The sequence below is a fragment of the Schistocerca piceifrons genome, chromosome 8, assembly GCF_021461385.2.
Source record: "Schistocerca piceifrons isolate TAMUIC-IGC-003096 chromosome 8, iqSchPice1.1, whole genome shotgun sequence".
Taxonomy (NCBI): domain Eukaryota; kingdom Metazoa; phylum Arthropoda; class Insecta; order Orthoptera; family Acrididae; genus Schistocerca; species Schistocerca piceifrons.
In genome coordinates, this window is record NC_060145.1 from 28,816,461 (window position 1) to 28,836,934 (window position 20,474).

Sequence of the window (20,474 nt, forward strand, 5' to 3'; positions counted from 1 at the left end):
TTAAAGTAGATGGCGAACTAAGCCTTTGAATCGCAAACTACCAGCGTCACATGATTACTTTGGCATATGCCCTCTGCACCAGGGTATACATCACGCCACTGTCCTGTTAAAGTGACAATATTCCCATGTTGTTAGGCGACGCCAGGTTCTCCGGTAAGAACATAGTATTCCCCCCTCCCCTCCCCCGTTCTGTCCGACACTTTTTCTCTTTTGCAGTCTCACAGGATAGTCCCCCCACTTCCTCCCCCCCCCCTCCACTTGCCACTGTAACCGCAGAGCTAGCTCTTCTTTAAGCGCGACAAAGCAGTCCAGCCACGCTTCTGTATTGCCGTCTAGCACTCGCCGAGCAGCCGATGTGTGGGTGTGTTCGGAGGTGCGAGGCGGAAGCTCTCCACTCGGGCGCGACACGTCGGCCTACAGGCGGCCGGCGCAGCCAACCAAGCTCTGAGGACGCCTACACGGCGCACGGACGAAGCAACCGACGATGGAATGTCCAAATTAAAATTCCTCTCGAGTGACCCTCTCTCCGTCTCCCTTGTCTTGTAGTCATGCTTGCTCACGTCACGTTGGCGTCCCTCTCTCTCTCTCTCTCTCTCTGTCTTTCTCTCTCTCTATCTCTCTCTCTCTCTCGGACACACAAATCCTAACGAAGAGGGAAAGACACACACACACACACACACACACACACACAGAGAGAGAGAGAGAGAGAGAGAGAGAGACAGAGAAAGAGAGAGAGAAGGAAAGAGGAGTCGCTCTGTTCTAATTACTCCCTCCTCCTTTCCCTGCTCTCGCACACCATACGAGCGCACACACGCCAGTGTGCATGCCTGCGTGTGAGTGTGTATGTGTGTGTGTGTGTGTGTGTGTGTGTGTATGTAGTGGAGAGACACAAAGGAATGTTGGAAAGAGCACCTGTCCGCCTGACTCTACTCTGAATCCCTACTCTTGTTAGCTCTTAATTTCACTTCTCCATCTTCCTTGCTCTGCCACAGTCTTATTCGGTGACAGAAACGCTGCACATCCTCATATAATAATTCCCAAGCACTGTCTGAAACAATTTAAATATCGCCGCCCACGTTCAGCGATATATTTATTCAGGAAACTGGCTATGGTTTCGCATTTCTTTGAGTTCTACTTCACCTTGAGATTTAGTAACTCCAAAGCTATGAGTAACACACACAATTAAAAATACTGGAGTAAGCAGGGAAGAGCACTGCACGTTAGAACACGCTTGAGATTTTCATCTCCAATCAGCTGTGCAGTAGAAAAATCAATATTTTTGCTCATTCTGTTCTTAAAATATTACTTTTTTCACGAAATTATAAAAATTTCTCTGGAAAGGTAAGAGTTTCTCAGATGTGAAAAACTGTGTCAAGGTCCAAAATGTATCTAGGAACAAAAATTCTGTTCAAATTTAAAAGTGTTGCAATCGAGCAGATCTTACCAATGCTGCATTTACTACTTTATGTGTTACACTATAACTCTACTACACACCAATTATCGGCAAGTAAAATTAGGATAAGAAATACTATAAAAACAGTTACAATTTAAAAATATTTTGAAGTAGAAGCTACTGTAAACTACATAGGTGTCCCTTTTCAACACAGGGAAAATGCTGATGCATTAAACTGGCCCAGCCCATTTGTAAATATTCCGTGTTCCGTGGTTGGGGAACAGTTTTCGGTTCAGGATGCGGAATGGTGCACGACCGACAAAAGAGTGGTTTAACCAAGCAAACGTTATGTATCTGGTTTTGAAAATAAACGGAACATTACTTACAGAAAACTCTATAACTGAAAAGTTAACAGAATCCTCCAAATAGATGTAATATTTTATATAGTACTCACACTCTAATATCTGGAGCTTATAATGTTTAATAAGCTATGCAAAACACAATCTCATGTCTCACAACAACAGAGGGAGCAGAAAATGCGGAAACTGGTTAATGCAGTTTCTTCTGCAGATTCCTTCATGTGATTCTTAAATCAGCCGCCGGTCGGAGTGGCCGTGCGGTTCTAGGCGCTGCAGTCTTGAGCCGAGCGACCGCTACGGTCGCAGGTTCGAATCCTGCCTCGGGCTTGGATGTGTGTGATGTCCTTAGGTTGGTTAGGTTTAATTAGTTCTAAGTTCTAGGGGACTGACGACCTCAGAAGTTACGTCGCATAGTGCTCAGTGCTATTTGAACCATTTAAATCAGCCACTACATTAAAAGCGACGTGGAAACATCACGTATTCCCAGGTACCCATACTGCAAGTGCAACACTTTCCCATAATATAAAGTATTCCCTAATAAGTTACTGCATTCATAATGTTTAAGAGACCTCAATCGTTCAATCGTAATTGTTCGATAATTGTCTAGTGTGAACTGTATTGGCAAGTTAACCTGTCGAGGATTACAGGTACGGTGAAGGGTCTCTACATGAGCCTGTTCATCATTTTATTTAACATTTATCTTAATGTACCCAACTCTGGCACCTCCGTCCCTCAGTTCTAGGCGTGAACTGCAAAAAAAAAAAAAAAAAAAAAAAAAAAAAAAAAAAAAAAAAAAAACCACGAGCATTTGAGTGTGTCTTTAGTATAGAGCTATATACCTCTGTTTCACCTCACATTTTAGTATTAATAAGATTTGTGATAATTACTAGAGCACCACACAGATATTTCATACATCTATGTGCAGTACGTAACTATATACATCCTTTCCTCCTCTCATCTGATGAATGAAAAATACAAATGAGACTGCACAAGGTAAATTTCAATATCTAGATCCTTGGGAGTAAAAGTAGTCTGCTACTGTGGCAGAATAGGCAGCCCAAAGCACATGCCAGGTAGCAAAGAGGTTTCTGTTCGCCTTGGACGTAATTTTTGTACACGTTGCCACCACACAATAGGGAGCAATGCGGGCACTTCCGGAAGAACGGACCACATGGGTTCCGAAAGGGTTCGCTCAGGAGTGTTCGGGAAACGCGAGACAACGCCACCGGCTAATTGTGAGTAGTTAATTTATTAGCTTATTTTTGCAGATTTCAGCTCCAGTCAAAATTAACGTCTTGCTCTCATCGCTCGCTGCACGTTGAGAGGTATACGGAATTTGTCTGGTTAGCTTCAGAATGTTATAACCAGTTGCACTTGGACACACATGGAAGCCATTGTTCTGCTCTACCTCTCTTCGAACATGTGAACTCGTGATATATCTTCTCACTTCAGTCTGATTTAGTTCGCTGTTGATCTCACGACTATGGTATAACTGAACAGATTTCTTAAACTTGGTTAATTTAGACTTCGGTTCGTACTCTGTTTTCCATGTGTCTCTGTCGACTCAGCACATGTTAAGTACGAATCTGAGAGCCTTAAGTTCGCAGATCATGTCTCACAGTAACATATCCTGTCCAATTTGCTTAGCTATTCTAAATTTTAGCACTCATTTTATCCAGAATTTCTGTTTGTGACGATCACGTGTTCTCTGATTCCGAGTCATTACGTGTCACACTTACTGGTTCAAATGGCTCTGAGCACTATGGGACTTAACTTCTGAGGTCATCAGTCCCCTACAACTTAGAACTACTTAAACCTAACTAACCTAAGGACATCACACACATCCATGCCCGAGGCAGGATTCGAACCTGCGACCGTAGCGGTCGCGCGATTCCAGGCTGTAGCGCCTAGAACCGCTCGGCCACTCATAGTTACTGATTCTCGGGTAAAACTTCCCAATTAGTTTCAGAACCTCTTCTATGGAGCAACTATTAACAGTTTATTGTCATCGGTGAATTCTTGTTCACTTGCTTCGTGCACTGAAACCTAGGAAACAACCGTTTGCCACTCATGTGCATACCGGTGAAGTTTTTCTTTATTCTTATATTTGCCCAGAATTTCTATTATATGTGTATATTTGCGTGAATGTCGTCATTGGAAGTTCCCTCTGACGCTTTCATAATTAATAATTAATATTAAATCGCGGTCGGGTCTCCAAGACACAGTTGTAAATGTAATAGTGTAACTCAGCCGAGAGTGTTATGAAGAACAGCAGCCATCACCAATTTATTAGTTGTTTACTTTACTAGTTTGTTCAGGTGTTCTTGGATAAACGTGATATTTTTACCAAAGCACATCCTTACGTATTCTCTCGCAAACTTCCATTTTACGTCCTACTGCAGTCCATTGTGCAACAGATAAAGATGACTAAGTTATTTGATTAATATTTATTCGACTATCACAAGTGGGTCAGATCTTTCATCGAAAGATACTCTCCAAACAGAAAGACGTTATCATGAGGAGGGGCACACGGGAAGGACTGCATAAATCCTGAATTAGCCTCTTAGTTTTTGTCAGAACGATGTATGACACATCCAAGGTCGTCGCAAAAAATCACAAATCCGTCAGACCTGATAGTAAAGGGCATCCTTGACAACTGGGACGTAACAGGTTCGAAAAGCGGGTCGACCAAGAAAATTTTCAGTACGCCTTTCATTTATCCTCCATATCCCAACGAAGTAATGAGCCCCCAGGAACAGCAAGTGATTCGGATTCCATGTTAAAGTGTCGGGACCGATTTCGCCCTTGGGTAGCTGGAGCAGGTTAGGAAAATGAAAGTCTCCGAAGTGGCGACCAAATGAAGGACTTGCATCTGAGCATTGTGACACACGAAATAATTACCATCATAGGTCAACCTATTAGACATATGCTGCACACACTACACAGAATCATTGCAACTAATGACATTGTTTCATGCATGCAAATATCTTTGAATGAACTGTTTTTATAATTGGTATAATACGGCTACCATGGTTCATTGTTCAGAGCTACCCTCTTCATCTTACAGTAACAGCAGGAGGAGACGTGCTCCATTACATTTTCGTGTATTATTAACACCTGCAATTTTAGATCTGTACAGCAGCTTCTTTTACAAACTAAGATAATCCCTGATGTCCTAACATATGTCTAATCATCCTGTTCCTTTTTTCAGTAAATTTTTATATCCTTCTTGCTTCGTCCGTCCTACCTTCTTTTGCTTCCAGAAGTAAATTAATCCCTTCACTTCCTGTCTACACTTCGTCTTCATTCTAAGTGTGATACAATCGGTTTTCTGCTACTCCATAATACATTTGTCATTCTGACTGAATGTCAGAATTTAATCTAGATACAGATTTGTACACAACTTTAAATAACAACGAGAGAAGTATGGAAGAGGTATTAAGCTATTAGAGCCAAAATTACTACACTACTGGCCGTTAAAATTGCTACACCAAGAGGAAATGCAGATGATAAACGGGTATTTATTAGACATATATATTATACTACAACTGACATCTGATTACATTTTCACGCAATTTAAGTGCATAGATCCTGCGAAACCAGTTCCCAGAGAAACCACCTCTGGCCATAATAACGGCCTTGATACGCCTGAGCATTGAGTCAAACAGAGTTGGATGGCGTGTACAGGTACAGCTGCCCATGCAGCTTCAGGACGATACCACAGTTCATCAAGAATAGTGACTGCCGTATTGTGACGAGTCAGTTGCTCGGCCACCATTGACCAGACGTTTTCAGCTGGTGAGAGATCTGGAGAATGTGCCGGCCAGGGTAGCAGTCGAACATTTTATGTATCCAGAAAGGCCCGTACAGGACCTGCAACTTGCGGTCGTGCATTATCCGGCTGAAATGTAGGGTTTCACAGGGATCGAATGAAGGGTAGATCCACGGTCGTAACACATCTGAAATGTAACGTCCACTGTTCAAAGTGCATTCAATGTAAACAAAGGTGACCGAGACGTGTAACCAATGGCACCCCATATCATCACGCAGGGTGATACACCAGTATGGCGATGACGAATACACGCTTCCAATGTGCGTTCACCGTGATGTCGCCAAACACGGATGCGGCCATCATGATGCTGTAAACAGAACCTGGATTCATCCTAAAAAGTGACGTTTTGCCATTCGTGCACCCAGGTTCGTCGTTGAGTACATCATCGCAGGCGCTCCTGTCTGTGATACAGCGTCAAGGGTAAGCGCAGCCATGGTCTCCGAGCTGTTAGTGCATGCAGGCCGCCAATTGTGAAATTCAGATTCAATTCATACTGCGCATGATAAAAGCTCATGGCCAGAGGTGTAATGTGGCAAAGCACCAAGATGCACTTCTCAGCCGTTGTCGAGAAAATCGACAGTTAAAAGAAACCGTTGCGGTGAAATACTCTCTACGATTAATAGTTTTATACAGCGTCGTGACGCAGCGGTAAGCGCTCGGGTTCGTAATCGGAAGGTCGCCGGATCGAATCTCATGCCATGCAATTTTTTTTTTGTATTTGTTATTCAAATGTGTCTACACACACACACACACACACACACACACACATATATATATATATATATATATATATATATATATATAAAATTCCCGGCAATCAGTTGCAACAATTATGCATATAATAAGTTGTTGAAGGTCGTCTGTCGTGGAAAAACTGGCAACTTCGAACATCATTATGTTTTCCGCAAATAAAGTTGTATTTCACAAGTCTTATTAATTGTCTTCATAATGTTAACCACGTATAGTTAACGGAAGACGTAGAAACGATATTCCGAAACGAATACGTATAGCGTAAGTCAAACGTTCGAATTAGAATAGAGATCCCACGAACACAAATTTGCTGTGGCAGGTATGAAATATAAACTCCGTTACTCGCTCGTTACACTTGAAGGACAGATGTTGAACGGGCCGAAACGAGCCGCCGCATAAAAGCGTAGTTGCCTGCTAACTTCGAAAGAAGGTAGATGCGGTCCCTAGCGCAACTTATAACATCGTCGAAAATCAGTGCGGACGTGAGAGCTTTGGTACACCCTGTTAAACAAACGGAAAAATGGAGGCGGTACAATTGGAGAGCGATCCGCCTTCACCAAAATGCATAAGCAATTCATTAATAGTTTATATATATATATATATATATATATATATATATATATATATATATATTTGAATTACAAAAACCTAATAATAAAAAAAAAAATTTGCATGGCGTGAGATTCGATCCGGCGACCTTCCGATTACAAACACGAGCTCATACCGCTGCGCCACGACGCTGCATAAAAATATTAACCGTAGAGGGCATTTCACGGCCACGGTTTATTTTAACTGTCGATTTTCTCGACAACGGCTGAGAAGTGCATCTTGGTGCTTTGCCACATTACACCTCTGACCATGAGCTTTTATTACGCGCAGTATGAATCGAATCTGAATTTCACAATTGGCGGCCTCCCCTTGTAAGAGTTTGATCGTTTCCATATTATATACAGATATTCCGGAAGTTCTTCTTCCCAAACTCGTCGAGGATGATTCGTGAATGGGAGAGTGTGGGTAATAGAATTATATATAGCACCTCACACCAAAAACATACCAGGATTCACAGTTGACTGGCTTAAATGGTATAGAGAAACATGTAGAAATGCTATCATACCGCTGAAATATACACTACTGGCACATTAAAATCGCTACACCACGAAGATGACGTGCTACAAACACGAAATTTAACCGACATGAAGCAGATGGTTAGCTTTTCACAGCATTCACACAAAGCTGGCGCCGGTGGCGACACCTACAACGTGCTTACATGAGGAAAGATTCCAACCGGTTTCTCATACACAAACAGCAGTTGGCCGGCGTTGACTGGTGAAACGTTGTTGTGATGCGACATTACTGATGGCATTGGTCGAGATACAATGATTGTTAGCAGAATATGGAATCGGTGGGTTCAGGAGGGTAATACGGAACGCCGTGCTGGATCCCAACGGCCTCGTATCACTAGCAGTCGAGATTACAGGCATCTTATCCGCATGGTTGGAACGGATCGTGTAGCCACGTCTCGATCCCTGAGTCAACAGATGGGGACGTTTGCAAGACAACAACCATATCCACGAACAGTTAGACGACGTTTGCAGCAGTATGCACTATCAGCTCGGAGACCATGGCTGCGGTTACCCTTGACGCTGCATCAAAGACAGGAGCGCTTGCAATGGTGTACTCAACGACGAACCTGGGTGCACGAATGGAAAAATGTCACTTTTTAGGATGAATCCAGGTTCTGTTTACAGCATCATGATGGTCGAATCCGTGTTTGGCGACATCGCAGTGAACGCACATTGGAAGCGTGTATTCGTCATCGCCATACTGGTGTATCACCCTGCGTGATGATATGGGGTGCCATTGGTTACACGTCTCGGTCACCTCTTGTTTACATTGACGGCACATTGAACAGTGGACGCTACATTTCAGATGTGCTACGACTCGTGGCTCTACCCTTCATTCGATCCCTGCGAAACCCTATATTTCAACAGGATAATGCACGACCGCATGTTGCAGGTTCTGTACGAGCCTTTCTGGATACAGAAAATGTTTGACTGCTGCCCTCGCCAGCACATTCTCCAGACCTCTCACCAATTGAAAACGTCTGGTCAACGGTGGCCGAGCAACTGGCTCGTCACAATACCCCAGTCACTACTCTTGATGAACTATGGTATCGTGTTTAAGCTGCATGGGCAGCTGTACCCATACACACCATCCTAGCTCTGTTTGACTCAATGCCCAGGCGTATCAAGGCCGTTATTACGGCCAGAGTTGGTAGTTCTGGGTACTGATTTCTCAGGATCTATGCACCCAAATAGCGTGAAAACGTTATTACATGTCAGTTGTAGTATAATATATTTGCCCAATGAATACCCGTTTATCATCAGCATTTATTCTTGGTGTAGCGATTTTAATGACCAGTAGTGTATAATTCAGTTGCCTATGAGCAATGTGTACCATGGGGTAGATTCTGAGGCAGAATGTTCGTAGCGTCGGGCCACATTTCAGTGGGCGTCTGAGCAAATCAGCTACTCCGACGGCATTCATTATGGTAGGGTCGTCAGTGACCGTGGATGTTCTGTATACCTGTAATTTAGCTCATAACCCAACCCCTATCAGCCCCATCCCCACCCGCCCGCACGTACGAGGGTTAGCTATAGCATTTTAATTATTATCCCTAGTAAGTTACGCTGATACATGAAAATTGGCGATGATTCACCCACCAGTACAAAACAGTCTCCCAAACGATGAATGACTTGGTAGACAATTGAGCGATCTGGCGCCTTTGAAAATGTTCGACTTCCAAAACATCCTCCTCGCCGTTCCCAACTTCCTGCCACGCAATGAGTTCTTCGTCCGAGGCAAGACAAGGAAGTCATTGAATTCCACGTGAGAAGAATATTTTGAATTTCTGACACTGGCAAATAATGCGATAATAGTTATGATCTTCTGAAGGAGGCTATTAGGTGCCTGAAACCGGCTGAGTAAATAAAATTTCTTTTATGCAAGTGTTTACCGATTATTTCAGTAGTAACTTAATTAAGGAAATTAATTTATTACAAGGTGAATAGTGAAACGTTATAAGCTACCACGTGTACCAGAGTACTCAAGTAATATTTGTAAAAATAATAGTCCGCTACTCATTACTTCCTGTAATGAACCTGGAAGCTCACATGTTTCTTATTGTAGTTTCGGGAACTTGCCTTGTAGAAAATTCTATCTGGATACAAAGTCCATTTTCAGATATTCTTTATTATAATCATCAAATAAGATGTTAATTTAGGGGCATACAATACTATGAAATGGCAGATACGTTAGCAATAGAAACAGTTCGTAACAGACCAAAAGTGCATTTAGGAACTATAGCAACAGATGTCCACGTAACTGCGCTATTCGAAGTGAGGAACGCATTGTCCAAGAAGTGTGGAACATCTTCACAGATCCGAGGAAGGGCTAATGCAGATGTACGCTCCTCAGGGACGATGAATCACTGATATGGTTGTTAATTCATACTCACAAGAATTAAGTTGACGATGAAAAAATCGTCGGCATTTACAGAAGCGCTTGCATTGTATCGCCGTGTTCACTTTCTTCCTGTATGCGCTCTGTGAAGACAGGATCTCAGTCCCCTCCTTCGTTTCTCCATGACGCATTTCACGGTAACCAGTGCTCTTATGCGAAACCCTAAGAAACTGCGCTGTTCAATGGGACGCTCCATACTAACTACTTCATCGGAGCTCAGCTGTAGTACCAATTTGGTGCAATAAATTTTTAGTGTACCGTTACGTTTCCACTTCTAAGACTTGCCACAAGCCAGGAATACCGGTAATCAAAAATTACAGAGGTTGTTTCAGAAGGAATAGTAAATATTTTACCCTTAAGTGGTATCAAACTTCTGTGAGACGGCTGTCGAAATTAGTGGTGATCATTCCCTCCATTGCGTCCGCAATTTACCGTTTCCATTAGTGTGTCAGTCAGTTGGAGAGTTGGCTTCTTCTTGTGACACTGGGGTACAGCTCGCATGACTTGACATTCAGAATACGCACAGCAATGTAGCTCCGACGTCAGGCTGATGTATGATACCATCAGCGTGATTATTTCTCCTCAGTCCTGTTTGTCAGCGTTTCGTGTTTGTTGCGATACTTATGAAGTAACAGACTGTGGTTACTACTGAGAGTATCTTGTAATTAATTTGCGCAATATGGAGCCTCTACAAGGTCCATCTCATCATTCATAAGTGCCTGAATAGATTGATTATTCTCAACGAATTCTGGAATATCTGAACACAAGTTCGAAATTTATGTGGAGGAAATTGTGAATGAAACTTTAGATGACCGTGATATGGATCCGTATTACGAGAGAGAAATTGATGACGATACGAGTTCCAAACAGGAAGAGGATAATGCTGATGATAATAACAGTGATGATAGAACAAATGATATGCTATCAGGTGAAGATGATCTAAGACGAAAAGTGTTGTTTCACCGTCATTTCTACTTTTTTTGGCAGTGGAAACTGCTTCAAATGGAGGAAAGCAAAACCAGACACTAACATCCAAACAAGACAACATAACACTGTGTTCTTAGATTCCTGGTCTGCAACTTAGAGCTAATCGCTTCTGAAAGAATCCAATTGTTAAACAAGTCTGGGGTGCACTTTTGTTTATGACATTTCCGATGAGATTCGACAGTAGTCAAACAATGAAATTGGTATAGCAAATGTACCTTCATATCTTTGGAACATGATATTAGGTGTTTTTGAGCTGAAAGCTTTTATAGACTTCAAAGCAGTCTCTAAAACTGGCAATGAATCAAAATGGCTCTGAGGACTACGGGACTCAACATCTTAGGTCATAAGCCCCCTAGACCTTAGAACTACTTAAACCTAACTAACCTAAGGACATCACACACACCCATGCCCGAGGCAGGATTCGAACCTGCGACCGTAGCAGCCCCGCGGTTCCGGACTGCAGCGCCAGAACCGCAATGAATCCATAGATAAATGTTTCTTAGTGGGTGGGACAGCACGTAATATTTTTCTCAGTACCATAAGAAAAGGTTTTTCTACATGTCGGCAACTCTTCGATTTAAGAGCTCAGATGACAGTGAAGAACGGAAAAACTAAGTTTGCACTGCAACAGCGTCAAATATTCTAGACAGATTTATTGGGAACTGTCAGCAATGTCACTCTCCATGCTTACTATTTGTATTGATGGAATGCTTGTGGGTTTCCGCGATAACTGGCGAAAGTGTAAGATGTATCAACTGTGCAACCTGATGAAATAAATGTTTGCGTGACTGACAACAATGAAAATAGTATACTGAATGAAGTTGGGACTACTGCTGTGACAGATGGAATAGTGCTTAATTGCAGTGTTAATGTTGCTTTAGATATGCAGGAAGGCATGTGTTTTAATAATGTCAGTAACAATAGTGATGAGCAGGCTGTAGAAAGAGCATCAAATACTTCAATTGATACTAACTGTGAAGTGTAGAATAGGGCTGTAGAGTATAAGGTGGTAACTGTTGTGTGAGTAGTTATGCAGATCCGAGTCACTTAATTTCTGTTGTAAGTAGTATGTATAAAGAAGTGGCCACGCATATTTATTTCTACGGTCGCAGGTTCGAATCCTGCCTCGGGCATGGATGTGTGTGATGTCCTTAGGTTAGTTAGGTTTAAGTAGTTCTAAGTTCAAGGGGACTGATGACCTCAGAGTGCTCAGAGCCATTTGAACCATTTGAAATATATTTATTTGAGGAAGACTGGGGAAGAAAAGGGAAAGTGATTTCAGTCTAAATGATTGCATAGTTAGAGCCAAGTGTTTGCCAAATTGTACACCTGAGGACTAGGAGCTGAGGAAGCATCATTATGCTAATAAGATTAGGGAGTTGAATAGTGAGAAACGTGGCTATAATGTCGCATTTGCAGCCTGGAACCAATGCGAGACGTGCAGGAACAGTCACTGAGGTTGTAGAAGATACCGACAGGGATGTGGAGCCATGTAGACTCAAGTGTCGTGACCAGCTGCGCTAGGTTTCTCGGTTGTGTATCCACGGCCCGAGCAGCCCGATCAATGTGGTACGACAGATTTTCGACTGAGCTTAGATCATTAAAGTTTGGCGGCCAGGGGAGGGGGGGGGGGGGGGAGAGGGAAGAAATAAACTGCATGTAGGGTGGATGTGGTTCCTAAGGATTGAAGCATACTTGTTTTGACCCGTTGTGGTTACAACTACGTAATGCCAGGAAACATTCTGTAGACCATTACGCTCCCTCATACGGCTTTTGTGTTAGTTTCCACACGATTCACATCATACGGCAATTTGACCAATGCAACATTTCAATTTACAGACCAAATTTCAGCCTTCGTCGCAGGTGAACAGCAATCAGCATGGGCCAAGAACCAGGCGCGAGCTGCGGTGTTCTGTACGTAGGAAAAGTTCGCTGAACAGCCATCGAGGAGACACTATTGTAAGTCCCTAAGTTCATTTCGGCAGTCAGCTTCTCACCTTATCTACGTTTATTCCCCGTACACATCTCGGCAGCCGCCGTTCATCCGTGTCTTCTATGTCCTGTGGTGTACCACCGTTGCCTCGGCGCGGCTTTTGTGTAGCTCCATTTTTCCATTCACGGTACGCTTTAACCAGGACAGCAAAATAAAAGTTTATAAACTTAGCCGTTTGCGAAATGCTTCTGCACTTGTCATAAAAGCAACTGGTAACTCACTTCTGGTCGTCTTATAAGTCGCTCCATTTCCGCATTACGACAACGACTGCACGGTTTTCCGCATCCCCCGACGCATTTTATATACCTACCCCGCTAGTGAAGCACCTGACGTCTGCGAGCGGTTGTTGAACGTTGACATGGAACATATGTCACGGTCGCATTAATGTAGCTGGGCCGTCTGCAAGTATGTTGACCTTTTCTGGGGGAAATAATCGTACAAGAAGTAATTTTCATGTTTCTGTACGTCCTAAGAAATCAAAGATCATCATATACATATATAATCTACAACCAGCTAATGTTAATGAAAGCGCTGGGGAGGTCAAGTGAAAGACTGATGCAAGAGAACCTACCTCTAGTTTGTCAGCTAATTTTATCATTGATGTTGCTTCGTGATCACTATCGACTCTACGTAACGTGAAGTATCCAACTCGTATTTTGTGACGCATGCAAGTTTTGTCTCACGCATGAAGATTTTGCGGCTTTAATTCGTTTTTATACTACAGAATACTATAAAAACTTGCTATTACTGTGCATCGGACGTCAAGGTACTACATAGCATAGTAAAATGGGAACAGACCTTTACATTACTGTTTGCAAATGCCATTTTGCGGTAGACAGTGACACAATGTAGTTTGTAACACGGTCAACCGCGAAGAGGACATTAATTAAGTTGCTGAGAGAATGATGATCTAGTCTGGTTTGAATTATTACCCGGCCGCGGTGCTGTGCGGTTCTAGGCGCTCCAGTCCGGAGCCGCGCTGCTGCTACGGTCGCAGGTTCGAATCCTGCTTCGGGCATGGGTGTGTGTGATGTCCTTAGGTTAGTTAGGTTTAAGTAGTTCTAAGTTCTAGGGGACTGATTACCACAGCAGTTGAGTCCCATAGTGCTCAGAGCCATTTGAACCATTTTTTTTGTTGAATTATTAGCTTACGGGTAGCAGTCCTCTGTTCGTATATGAAGCGCTAATTAGCACTTAACTTCAGTATGGAGTGGTTGTATCTTTGTACATAACGAAAGGCAGTAACGAAATCTCTTTTGTATTGCGAATTTGTGTGGATCTTCATTCCATGACATGATTTCATCACAACGCTGTCTTTTATGAAGTGTTTATTCTGTTGCCATTTTAACAATATCGTGAACAGAAAATTTGTGTCAGTTTGCTGCGAAGACACGCTATTGTCATCCTGAAACGTCCTGTGTGCTGACGTTTTGCTCACTGCCTCATATGGAACAGTTGTTAGTGAGATAAAGTTTTCTGAGTGTCGTGCAGCGTCATATGGCAAAGAGAGAAAACTTTTTTATCAACTGAAGCTGGTCGTGGAAACCGACGCAATTGTTGTAGTAGTTAACATGTTGGACTGCTGCTTGAAAATACGCCAGTTTGATGTGAATAGGGCAATAGTAGCTGTATATTGGGGATTGCAGCGCACCTTTTCTGAAGTAGCACTTCCTCACGCTTTTCCCTTACTTTTTGCACTTTTTCCACACTTTTCAGAAATCGCACATTTCCAAAACTAGCAATTTTTCCACTTTTTCAGGCTCTTTTTGCAACGTTTTGACAATTCACAATTTTTCCAAAAATCATAAAATCTAAGTGACACGATCAAAAATCGACGAAGAAACCGACTATTTTCTATCTCACGTTTTCAAGCGCACTTATAGCGCAGTTTCTCAGACTTGTAAATAAATGATCCGTGAAAACCCAGAGGTCAAAATAAAAGAAATTAGAACAATGTTAAACAGTGCAAAATCATTCTCTCATTGTCTGAACTCATTACTGAGTTTGCAGACTCCTCTATTGCATTACAGCACGGAAAAATGCCCTTTGAATTAACAGAAGTATTCCATTATTTCGTGGTGTTCGTCTACCACTTTATACACACCACAGTACGGAAACGTGCCCTCTGAATTAACAGGAGTGTTCCATTATTTCCTGATGTTCTTCTAACACTTTATACACATGGAAGCTTGATATTATTTCGTGGTGCAAAGACATTTACCACACTGTCTGAACTCATCGCCAAGTTTTCCGACTCCTCTAACCCTCCATACACACCACAGTGTGGAAACCTGCCTTCTGAATTAACGGAGGTCTTCCATTATTTCTTGGTGTTATTAAGTACACAGGTGAGGGTGAGAATGAGTTTACCAAATAGGCATGCCATCACCAATTTTCCACTATATATGGCAAGGAGTATGGCCACTCATCCATGCAATAGCTTTTCAACTAGCACAAAATCTTGGAAATCAAAGTTCATATGAGAACATTCGAAATATTTTTATGAATGTCAGTTAATTAAGAAGAATTCATAGCCTCAAAATAAATACAGACAAATGTTATACATTAAAATGTTAAATTTTAAGAGAGTTCACTAACAAAAGAAAAATTAAGCTTCAGCTAATGATGGCAGCACAGAATTACATTTTGCAGATTAGCTACCAGATGGCTCTGTCACATGATAATTAGCACATCCACCATCAGATGGCAAAGATATGACTGGTTAAAATTTAAATTTTGCTCCTCACTTTTGTTTAGAGACTTGTGAATCAACCAAGTAAGCTGGTTTCATAGCCCTTAGGGGCAGCAAATTTTTATCTTTACATAACTTCATTATATTTAAAGATAAACAAATTCTGTTTGCACATTTGGACAGTACTTTTAACCTTGAAAAACAGCTACCCGAAATACACGGAAGATTGTCGGGTTGTATAACTCGAGGATTTGAGGGGCAATATACTTTTTTCTTAATTTCTCAGGCAAATACTGACCGATTTTAAAAATTCAAAATGATAACATAATCTACGTCAAAAGATCTATCTAACCTTAGCTAACACATAAAAACGAAAAACCAATTTAAATGTGAAAAAACATATTTTCAATTATTTCAAATTTATTTCTCTTAAAATGTTTCACAAAAAAAGATAAGCATGCAGTTAACATCTGTATAACCTTTTCTAACTTTTTCTTCATTTATCCACCTAAAAATTTTCGCTCAATATTTTATATTGTGAGTCATATGTCATGTGTTTTTCACCATACGTTACCATACAAGACAAGGTTTTATCAGGTATTTTATCATTAAAGATGACACACAATTTCATTGTTGTCCTTGGGTAGTTAAGACATTTTTTCTGCATGTGATATCTATAACATATGTAGGATAGTTAGTGATAAAATTGTATGGACTCATATCAGATCCCCTTTCAATTGTTTAACACATTTAAAATCATGAATGAATTATAAGCCTTCAGAAAGTTATTTGGTGGATCAAAGTCCCACATTTCACATGATCAAAAGGTGAAGAATCTTTATAATAATTGGTAATATCTAATTAAAAATTCTTTTGCCACTTAAACCAACAACTTCACGTGTATGTAAATCATAAAAAGATATTCGTATTTTTGGATTCTTAAATCTGTTTCGTCCTAATTCGAGTTCATATTCTGGACCATATATAACCATTGGAACACTAATTTTCATATTTTTTACAACTATTTTACCTTCCTTTGGTACCGCTCCAGCAATTTCAGTTCTATCCTCATTGGTGCTACTCCATCTTAAAAGGCAATCATTACTAGTACTACTAAATGTCAAAGAAATAGTTAATTCACCTTCCCATATCATTTCTTTATAATCCTTGAAAAATCCTCCAAGTTATAATAGTGGATATAAAACTTTATTATTTTTTCTGATTATTTTAACATTGTTAATGATATGTCCTTCTAAGGCTATATTATCAGACAAAGGTGAAGATAACAGAAGTAAAAATGATGAAGAAATATAAGGATGTTCAATTCTAGAAAGAATATTATTTCCTTTCTTTATGGTTATAAAATCAGACAGCTTAATAATATAGTTACCTATGAATTTCACATTTGATTTTCCTCCATAATCAGTAAAATCCGTTCAATCTTCTGAATTACTTCAAAATTCATGTACATTTGAGTTCTTTTAGGATGTAAACATCCATCTCCAATGTTTATATTAATTTTTAAATCTTTATTGTAAATATGTACATTGGATTTAGTCTTTTCCTTCACAGGAAACGACTGAAATTGATAGCTCTCAATCTTTTTCATATATTTAAGAAAAAAATCTGTGAAAAATTATTTCATTTCCAAATCGCTGTAACATTAGCTCCATTAAAATCAATAATTTCTTCATACTCATCACTTAGAATTATTATTAAATCTTGAACTTTATCATGTATTGGTACAAATAAAGGATTATCTGGCTCATAAATAGTAGATGTCCAAACATAATATATGGTTTAAAAGATGTGATAATATTTGCTTCCCTGTGGAAATGAGCACCATTTTTAACAAACATACCATTTGCCAAATTGAAATGTATATTGATTAACTCAAAGTGGATGATTTTAGGCACATTGTTAGCAATAGTCTACTCATTTTGTTGAATGATGTGATTACTGATAACTTAACAAACCTCAAATACAAGCTTTTTTATTTATATTTAACAGAACATCTTTTTCAATAACAGTTCTATTTAAAATTTGATCTTCTTTAATACTTATATTAGGTATCACACTTTCATGAATAATCTTTGAGGTTCACCGATGGCATTGTAATTCTGTCAGAGACAACAAAGGACCTAGAAGAGCACTTGAATATAATGGACAATGTCCTGAAAATATTTCGCAACGTCCTTTCGAAGTCTTTCCTAACCCTCAAGGGCAGGTGTAGGACAAAATTAAATTTTTTATTGCGTAATTTATAGACTGATTCTTTAAAAACAGCGTCACAAAGTTTTATAATCGCGTTCTAACTGGAAATATGATTTAAAAATGTTTGCTTGGGTGTCTGCGCCTGCCACGCCGCCTCTTTGTATGTTGCGATCCACACCTTCTCTGCCCTAGAAAATTTTTGTGCGTAAATTGTTCGCTTACACAATCAAAACGTACTCCAGATGAGTCTCTAAGGCTGTGAGAAACATTATTTTTGCCCATTCCTTTGTTTATAATGTGTTTTTTTTTTCAATAGTATGTGCCACAAACTTATTTCAGTTATTAGCTTTGCATGTGTCAACCTAATTTGCTTGAAATGGGTCGTAACAATTGTTTAAAAAAAGTGAGGAAATTCAATATACAAAAGTTGGCTGAGCAAAAGATGCGAGAGAAGGGATTACTCCAGGAACACGGGGAAGAGAATAAACATTATGAATATTGATAGCAAGATCACTAATGGTATAGGAACATTGTCAATAATTGAAATACAAATTTTAAATGCAAATTGCCATGAACTGAATTTTATGAGCTATAATGCACCATTTCTCAGGACCTATAAAAGGTAATATCCTGAAATTTGGCATAATTCAGAAGAGCTAGTTACTGAATAGTAATACAGCAGTCTCAGGTAACATCAAACCGAAAAACTAATTTCAAAGCGACCATGAGCTCAAACATAAATCTATTCCACACGTTTTATTTGCCTCTTATGCAGGTGTAAACTGTGAAATCCAGTATTGTTGCTTGATTACTTTACGAGAAAAGGTACATTATAGAAACAATGGTAATTAAAAATTCAAATGCTTATATAACGTATGTCAATGCGCATTTTCAAATAAAATTTGCACAAAATATCAAGCATTGTGTTGTACATTATAGTCTCAAGTTTTACTATTTTAGCTGTAATATTTTAGGAGATATACACGTTTAAGCACAAGAATGCATTTCGCCCGACGTGTGGCCTTAAAATGGTGTTCGAATTAAAATAATTTTTCTTTTTGCCAATACTTTCGATACAATCTGTTAGATCTTCTCTATTTCATTCACAGTCAGTTATTTTCCTGCCAAATAATTTATTTCTGTTACCACTTTATTGTCTCATTTCGTCTTTTCATTCCCTCGCTGCAGCCTGATGTAGTTTAACTATTTTCCATTAATGTTGTTCTTTGTTGTTCGCTTGGCCACAGTGTCCACTTTTTAATCCAGTTTTTCAATGGTCGCCAGTTACCACAAGAAATAGTTGGTAATTTTGAGGACATAGTTATCTCTGTCAAGACGTTTTCCTTCTATTTCAACAGATCTTCCAAGTACTTTGCCATCTCCAACATAATTAAATGTCGCTTGCTAATCTCAAAGTTCCAAATTTTTTTCTCCATCAACTTTTACGCTTTTCCTACTTTCCTAATGTCTCATTTGTTTCCTTTACTGTTTGCTCAGTGGACAGATTGTAAAACTTCGATTGAAGGTAACAAATCCGTCTTACTCCTTTCTTTCCATGCAACATTTGCGCGTCCTTCGAGATTTATCACTGTCTTCTGTTTTCTGTAGGATGGACTGGGGCACATTTACGCAGAGCACTTTTCTCAGGAACCAATCTCGATAGACCACTACCGACAAATGGAAGATGAATAGTGTCATTTACTACGGGCTGTCAAAACCTTCTCGGTACAATGTGAGTGAAAGTTCAAGCGCGAAGATCATTTTTGAGTATTTTTGCAAGGTAAGTAAATTTTTTTGTAAATCTAATCTGCTACAGAATATACATATTACATTCGATAATAGGTAGCTATACAGGAGATCACTCTACTTTACTACATTTGTATAACTTGAAAGCCTGACACTTATTACTGCAGTTTCAAAACTAATTCTAATATGACTATCTTTTCCATGTTCGCGTAATTTCAGCTTCCCTTTATGTTGATTACCGTCTTGCTTGTCCTTCCTCTCAATTACTTCTTACAAATCAGTCCTTCCAAAGCGTCTCACGAGAAGCACTCCCGTGTCAGTGAATGTCCCATCCCTCTCTTCTTCCTTCCTCTTCGATCAGCAGCAGTAAGATGAAGAGGATGAAAATTTCCTTTTGTACTTATTGCTTTAAATGATACAACCAGTCAAAATGAATCACGAGTGCTCCCAATGCTTCAGAAGCAAACGATGGGCTCACGACGATTGTGCCACACGAAACATACAATTTTTTATGTCCTTAAATTCCAGCTCCAACAGTGATGATACACAGGCCTTTAATTAACACTAAAACTTTTGTAGAAGCCATACTACGATATCACGTGGAAGCTTTCCCAAAACATTGTTTAATATATGTAAAATTGTCATCGTCTGCCATATTATATTGCTTATGGCTTCCATTTTGTTTACAACCAACAAAACATTTTTTGAAAAGCTTTGCAGTGTGTTTAGCTTAGCCATTATTGTTTTCTAGGACATGTGTAAACGTTCCCCCAAAGGTGCGTAGATCTGCCTCATATCTGGGGCGAGTGTATGCGCTCGACTTCAGCCTGTAAAAAGTTATCTTGCACTGTTAAATGCAGTGTTGAGTAAGAAGTATGCATATCAAGTTACACTTTAGCAACCGTTTTATACGACTAAACAATTTTAAAAATGATAAATTTATGAAAAAAAAGGAAAAGAAATTTCGAAAAGATCCTTCTAAATGT